The following is a 7,903-nucleotide window of genomic DNA, read 5'->3' on the forward strand; positions in this document are numbered from 1 at the left end:
CTCCAGTCCAGCTCCGCCCGCCCTCTCATCAACAGACTTTTGGAAGAAACCAAAGTCACTGGAAAAGAGGGGGAGATCTGAGATTTTGAGGCATGATATTTAATATAATTAAAATAATATATTTCACCGTTCCTATTAAATTATGATTATTTACGTTTATATCTCACGTTTTAATACAATATAACATATAATGAATATATTAAAACACACAAATTAAAAACCTTTCGGGCAACAAAAAAACCCCGAACCTAGTTTTGAATGGTCGTGGCTCCACTCCACTGAATCAGTTAGCCACAAGAAAGACGTCCTTTTCTCCGGGAGCTGCATGGGGACTGCAGGAGTCCAAAGCCTCGCTGTGTTTTATGGGGAACAGTTATTAATATTGGGTCAAATAATCCAGTATTTCTTCACTCTGGTGCTGAAGGTCCGCTGCGCTGCTGTTTACTGTGCTTCCCCTTTACTCTGTTTTCATTTAAAGCCCCTCAGTCTTAAAACAGCGGCACTAGCGGGCCTCCAGCGGGCCTCCAGCACCGATAGTGATTATTACCCTGCCGGATTAGATTAGAGCAGCGCGGCGGAGCTCTGTAAGTCCCGGTGAGTAATTTAGTTAGCTGACTGTTTCAGCTCTCGGTGAAGCGCGGTCTTATTATGATACTTAAACGGCGCTGGGTGTTTGTTTTGTTTCTGAACGAGCAGGTGCTGCTGCAGGTAATCGAGCTATCTGTAGCTAATTAGCTTAGCCAGCCATCCTCCGCTCGCTAGCTCGCTAACGTTAGCTATCTTACAGCGTTAGATAGATTAACACGCTTTAAACAGTCTTACCACTATTTAAAGACTGTTTAAAGCGTGTTAATGGCGAATAACGCTGTAAGATAGCTAACGTTAGCGAGCGGAGCATGGCTGGCTAAGCTAATTAGCTACAGTTAGCTCAACCGGCTAAGCTAATTAGCTACAGTTAGCTCAACCGGCTAGGCTAATTAGCTACAGTTAGCTCGATTACCTGCAGCAGCACCTGCTCGTTCAGAAACAAAATAAACACCCAACGCCGTTTAAGAGCTGATTCACGACCTTCTCTCCCAGCACAGGGTGTGTTTTTCTCAATCAGCAGCAGCTTTTAAATCACGCTGTAGTTCAGTAATAAGATCGCGTTTCACCGAGAGCTGAAACAGCCAGTTAGCTAACGGTAGTTAAAATACCTAACAGGCTTGAGAGCTCCTCTCGGTACTCCGGTCTAATTCGGCAGGGTTTTTGTAGATGTTTAATTTCTGAATCTTATTAATACTGAATTAAAGTATGGTAATCTGGCTAATATTAAAAAGTCAACTAGCTTTTTACCGAAACACTTTTAGTTAATTTATACCTAATTTTAGCGGTGTGTTCCCACAAGACGAATAAAAAAAAAAAAAAAGGGGTGGCCGACTGCGCATGCGCGAATATTTGCGGCCGACTGCGCATGCGCGAATATTAGCGGCCGACCGCGCATGCGCGAATATTAGCGGCCGACTGCGCATGCGCGAAATTTAGCGGCCGACCGCGCATGCGCGAATATTAGCGGTCGACTGCGCATGCGCGAATTTTAGCGGCCGACTGCGCATGCGCGAATATTATCGGCCTACTGCGCATGCGCGAATTTTAGCGGCCGACTGCGCATGCGCGAATATTAGCGGCCGACTGCGCATGCGCGAATATTAGCGGCCGACTGCGCATGCGCGAATATTAGCGGCCGACTGCGCATGCGCGAAATTTTAGGGGCCCACTGCGCATGCGCGAATATTAGCGGCCCACTGCGCATGCGCGAATATTTGCGGCAGACTGCGCATGCGCAGTCGGCCGCTAAAATTCGCGCATGCGCAGACAGCCCCCCTCTTTTTTTTTTTTTTTTTTTTTTTATTCTTCTTGTGGGAACACACCGCTAAAATTAAGTATTAATTAACTAAGTGTTTTTGTAAAAAGCTAGTTGACTTTTTAACATTAGCCAGATTACCATACTTTAATTCAGTATTAATAAGATTCAGAAGTTAAATATCTACAAAAACCCTGCCGGATTAGACCGGAGTACCGAGAGGAGCTCTCAGGCCTGTTAGGTATTTTAACTACCGTCAGCTAACTGGCTGTTTCAGCTCTCGGTGAAACGCGATCTTATTACTGAACTACAGCGTGGTTTAAAAGCTGCTGCTGATTGAGAAAAACACACCCTGTGCTGGGAGAGAAGGTCGTGAATCAGCTCTTAAACAGCGCTGGGTGTTTGTTTTGTTTCTGAACGAGCAGGTGACGCTGCAACTGGATTTTATAAAGATATGAGAAAAGAATGCTTTCGTCGAGGATTTAACATGAAAAGGTAAGCTGCTGTTATGTTCTGATCTGTGCAGGCAGTTTATGCACTTAACGTAACTCCGTTAGACAACTAACTTACAGTTTGTTGTGTCTCCGGCTTAGTTTTCTGCAGTCCATGATTATTAGCTAAGGTGTTTAGTTTATTTTGACCCCAAACAGCAGCATTCACTGCATTTTGCATACTATTAACTAACCGCGTGAATCCACTTTACGTGCAAGTTAGCGTTAACTTCATCACGAACGAGTAACGGATTAGTAAACACACTCTTGTCTTTTTTTTTAATCCTCACAGTTTCTGTCAGAAAACACTGAAAGAAAACTTCTCCTCTGTCTCTGTTTATACAGCGATGGTTTGGGTTTAAAGCTGGGTTTGTTGTGCTGGATATGTGGTTAGGAGAAGGAGATTTTATAAGATGTGTGGCTGCATAATTGTGAACTGAGATCGCGGTCTGTGAAGTTACACCCGCAGCTAACCAGTGACTTTAAAAAACAAATAAACACAGCTGTTACTGGACTTGATGGGTTTAAAAAAAATGAGTTAATTAATTTTAAAAGACTAGTCTACTAATGTTGGCCCTGCTGAGTCCAGCTGATCATCCAGAAATAAACATTACCTATGCTGGTCAAAAGCTATTTAAAGAGCTAACCTCCCAGGGTGTTTTTTTTTTTTTTTTTCTGGTTTTGAGCATTTTTTTAAGGAGGGAGTGTAAGTCTGTGCTGCAGTAGAAGAGTGTAATTTTAGAAAAGTTGCTGTATTTGTCTCACTGCCTTAGATAGTATAGACTTTAAACATGTTATTAAAAATTAACACTGGACCGTGTTTTTAAATACTTGCCATTCTGGATGTCCTGAACGTTTTCATGCAGGCCTGTGTGTTTTAAAAAATATATATTTTATTCATTCTATTTTATGTCGGTTAGTTTTATTTATATAAAGTAAGACCTGTAGAACTACTTTATTGGATAAATTGATACAGCTACCATGAACTGTTTTGTTTCTGTTCTGTAAAATCAGGCCCAGTTCCAAAAGACACAACATCCTCAGTGTCCTGGAGCTCCAGCTGAAGCACTGGCCACCTTCTCCATCCCCACCCAAAAGAGGAAGATCAGCAGCAGTGGAGGGTCCCAGGATGTTGAGATGGTAGTGCAGAGCGGTAAGTCCCAATCACATTTTTAGCCTCTGAGTCAGTCATTTATTTTTCTTAATCCAATATTTTGGCAATGGAAAAAAAGGAACACATCCAAGTTGTCCCTTATGTTTTTATTAATAAATTAATTATTATTGAAACAATGATTTAAGAACATACCTAAATCAAAACTAAAAACTGTATATAAAATAAAATATTAGACAGAAACATCGTTACAATTCTCAGAGTACGCTGAGGCAGCTCGGCTTAAAAAAACTGTAATAAATAAAAAACAAACACAGTTGATTTTATCGGAGCGCCAGTACCCAAACCCGACTGACTAAAACTTTCAATCGTAACCACCTTACACTTAACGATTGAGATGACACGACCGCAACTCAACTGCAGCTCGACTCTAGCCAGACTCTCGTGATTTTATCCTGATTCTGGAAATTTGTCTGCAACTGTGAAATCATTGGAAAATCGTTAGGTACCTGAACACTCTTCTCTCTTCACCCTTAATGTAGCAGCTACCCACTGAATAACTGTTTGCCTGTTCTATAGCGGCTGTAATTTCCTTCTGTCTGTTTCTTACACTCTGTAGGTACTTATATATATTTTTTTTATTGAACGTGGCAGCGTGCCGACAATCACAAGTTTTGCAAATGTTGGGATAAATTTCAGCCAATTTAACTTTACTAGAATGTGCTCTGTGTACTCTGCAGGTACGTCTAAGGCAGCTAGTTGAAGGCGTGATTGAGGTCCATGCCAGAGGGGTTCTGCACTGTGACCTCAAGCCATAAAACATCCTGGTTCAGATGTACAGTTAGGAACCACGCCTTCATCTTCTGTTCTTCTGGTATGGGTTTTCAGTGAACACTACAGGCAGAGAACTGTCTTCGTAGAAGCTACCATTACTGAATAGAGATTCAGGTCAAAAACATTCCTTAACGCTCAGTCACTGTCTCTAATTTACTTTTCAGGACCTTCCTCATGAGTGGTTTACCCATGAGGCCAAATCCTCCACAGTGTTGCAGATAGGAATCATCCTGCTGTGTGTGAGAGGTGACCCTTCAACACCAGCACGGAGATCACCTCAAAGAAGTCTCAGATCATCTCTCCACCATCTGCTCTATGACCCCTGGCTAAGTATACACCACGACACAGCCACCACATCAGGCACACCTCAGTCAGGTACCATGTAAAACAATAATAATAAAAATTTAAAAAAATCTATATTTTCAATCTCTAGTTTAGAGAGTTCTCTAGTAGAGCTGGGCGATTAATCGATTTTATCGATAAATTCGAATTTATAGTTAAGGACAATGTGTTTTTATGAAAATCGATTTTCTCTGAGTTTTCTTTTTCACCACAGACGCTCCTCTGTGGGCACAGAGTGAGCTTAGCTAGCTCCCTCCATACCTCCCTCCCTCCAGCGCGCACACCCCCTGCCCCTCCCTCACTCCCTCCCTCCCTTGCACGCACAAACACACACGTGCACACACACACACACATACACAAAACACATGACGGCGGAGCTTAAGAGCAACTAGCTCCGTGATCTGGAGTTGGTTCGGTTTTGCGGCGTCGGACGTAGACCAAACAGGTCCTCGCTGTAAGGTGAACCAATTTATCACTATACCTTAAACAGAAGCATGTAGCGGAGTGGGAGAAGTGCTGCTACCATAGGAATGAACGCAGCAGCAGCACCAGTTCACCATTCAACGTTAAACAAGGAACTGTCCCTGGCACATCTTCCAACCGTGTACCAGGTTTTGTATGCACTACAAGTTAAGATGTTTTGCATATTCATGAGAAAAGATCTCATTTTATAGAACACTGGCACTTATTTAAAAGCTTTGTTTTGCAATTCTAGCCCAATAGGGAAAAGTATTTACTTAAGAGCATATAAACTGTACTTGTTTTCTATTGTCTACTTTGTAAGTTTTATCAAAAAAGGGCACCATTTTATTTATTTCTATTTGTTTTTAAGGGTGTGTTTATTTATTTATTTATTTATTTATTTTTTAAGTTTGAGGGTGCATTGTGTCAGTACCTAAACTATGTTGGAGAAAGCTTTCTAAAAGTCACTAGATGTTCTCACTGTTTACAATAGTTTTTTTTGCTTGTTTCTGGTTGCACTTTAACCACAAATGGAACATTTTAAGTGAAAACAAATTAAATAAGAACTAGTTTTTAACCATTTCTTTATAATCTTTAGTTAGATTTTTAGTAGGGGGAAAAAATCGATTTACCGTATTTTTCGGACTATAAGGCGCACTTAAAAACTTTTAATTTTCACAAAAATTGACAGTGCGTCTTATAATACGGTGCGCCTTTTGTATGGATTTTACTCGTCAGGTTGTAAGGAGCAGTAAACACACACTCCGTGCAGCGTTATACAGAGTTTCAGTGCTATACAGAGTCCAGAGCCGTGCAGACTGTTATCATACCGTTGCAACCCTAATTACTTAACTGTATTTATCTTTATGTAGTATACTGTTAGTGTTTTAATCCATACACTTTTTGTATATATTTCTTTTATTGCTTAGTTACTTGCTTTATTAATGGTTATTGTATTGGTGTTTTAGTCTTATTTTGGGCTTATATTCATTAAAAACATTTTAACGTTTGTCTTTTAGTGCTTTAATCAATTAATATTGTACTTACCTTTTACTATTTTACTATTAATCTTTCTGTACTTAATTATACATTATTTTTTATTTATTTTTTTATAAAATTAAAGGCGGGTTTATTAATTGTATGTCTTTATACGGGATTTTATATTTGCATTGTATATATTTTTTTCATTTAATGTTTATGCTCTTTGTCTTTTTCAGATTTTTACATTTTTAATTTGTGTATTGACCCAAGGAGTATGGGTTCCTCTCAAGGTTTCTATCTCTCTTTCTGAGAGAATTTTCTTTGCCGCTGTCTCCTTTGTGCTTACTCAAAAGAGGTTTGGACACTTTTTTTTTTTGTTTTTGTTTTTTTTAAACTGTTCTTAATTTTGTTTGTTTCTTAACTTTGTCAATAAATGTTTTTTTATTGCTATCACTTTTGTCTGTTTATTTGATCACACTATCGCTAAGTTTCTTGAAATGTGTTTATGGAAAAAAATTAATTTTAATATTTTATTAAATGTGGATTTGATGCCCACATTCAACCACTTTTTAACACTTCAACTAAACACTGAAAGAATAAATCAGAAATTATTGATTTATTATTAATGTAATGAACAGAGATGTTCTGAAGTTAAAAGCTGATTATCCCAGGTGTCTCATATTCCCAAATATGATAAGGTGGATAAGGTCATGTCAGCTCCAAGGACAATTTCAGTTTTGTATTTCAGTGAAAATTATTCCTTTAATTGAATTTATATAAATAATGTATCTGGTAATATGCAAAGGCTCTCAGTGTTGTTACACCTTTTTGTTATACTTAAAACCAAAGTGTAATTTTCAACAACTCTATGTGATGTTTGACCACTTAGGAATTACACTGACATTACTTCTACAAGTCATGGGATAGTAGGTTTGAGGCTGATCATGAAGTGTTACCTCAATGTATTGGCCAGTAATTTATTATTGAAGGTTATTCATTCAAATTTATTGTGACTGGTGGTCTGCCTACAATTGTCTGTGCAACTCTGAGAAATATCTATATACAACTTTTAAAACGATTAAAGCTTTGGGATTTACATGTGCAAAATTAAGCCCTGCATACAGAAATATACTGATAACTTTCTGATGCTTTAAAAAATAAGAATCAAAGGAATCAAATTCCAAAAGATAAGCATTAGCATTTCAGAAGTACTGTCCGAGGTCAGCATACACACTAGAAAAACAGAGAAAAAAAATCACAGTTCTTACAGTCTGCTTGTCTTACCAGGTTCCATGAGACACTGCAGTATCCCTTTATTCATCCAATAACATAAATTATACATTAATAAAACATCTGTTTTATTAGAAATACTTGTTCAAATTACAAATTAGCACCCACAACTCCACAGAGGTTGGAGGACCATAATTTAATATAATTATAATATTTAAGTGACATGATTTTGAGCATATTACTACATTATTTTGCCTTTCAAAAAATGCCAAGTGAGCAAATCAAATCTAAAACTTTTTTTTTGTTCCCCCTCTGCATGTGATACATAGAGATCAGTAACATCTTTCAGTAAAAATGGTCTGTAAAAACAATATGAAATTTGAAAAGGAAAAAAATACAAGCTACAAAAAATGTAACTTTCAAAATAAATTCATGGTGATCACTTGATTATGACAGAAATGGACACCTGCTAAAACCACATACCTATCCTTTTGGTTTGAGGTAAATCTGTCTACCACAAACCAAAATATACAATTACAGTAGAGGAATCCTGCTTTAAGATATTTGGCCTCAGATGCATCAGTAGCACTTTACAATTAATTTACATTG

At 38.3% G+C, this 7,903-nt stretch overlaps 1 long non-coding RNA gene across 2 annotated transcripts; it reads left to right on the plus strand.

Annotated features, from left to right (window-relative positions):
* Positions 1-263: 263 nt before the first annotated feature.
* LOC111192497 (uncharacterized) lies at positions 264-5,889 on the plus strand. 2 transcript variants are annotated; one of them, XR_007429980.1, is made up of 5 exons: positions 264-594; positions 2,269-2,338; positions 3,349-3,487; positions 4,186-4,319; positions 4,444-5,889. It is a non-coding gene; the product is annotated as an uncharacterized LOC111192497 (long non-coding RNA). The 2 variants fall into 2 exon arrangements; XR_007429979.1 differs by lacking the exon at positions 264-594 and having other exon boundaries at positions 1,966-2,338.
* Positions 5,890-7,903: the final 2,014 nt, after the last annotated feature.

This window comes from Astyanax mexicanus, unplaced genomic scaffold (genome assembly GCF_023375975.1).
Source record: "Astyanax mexicanus isolate ESR-SI-001 unplaced genomic scaffold, AstMex3_surface scaffold_33, whole genome shotgun sequence".
Lineage (NCBI taxonomy): Eukaryota > Metazoa > Chordata > Actinopteri > Characiformes > Acestrorhamphidae > Astyanax > Astyanax mexicanus.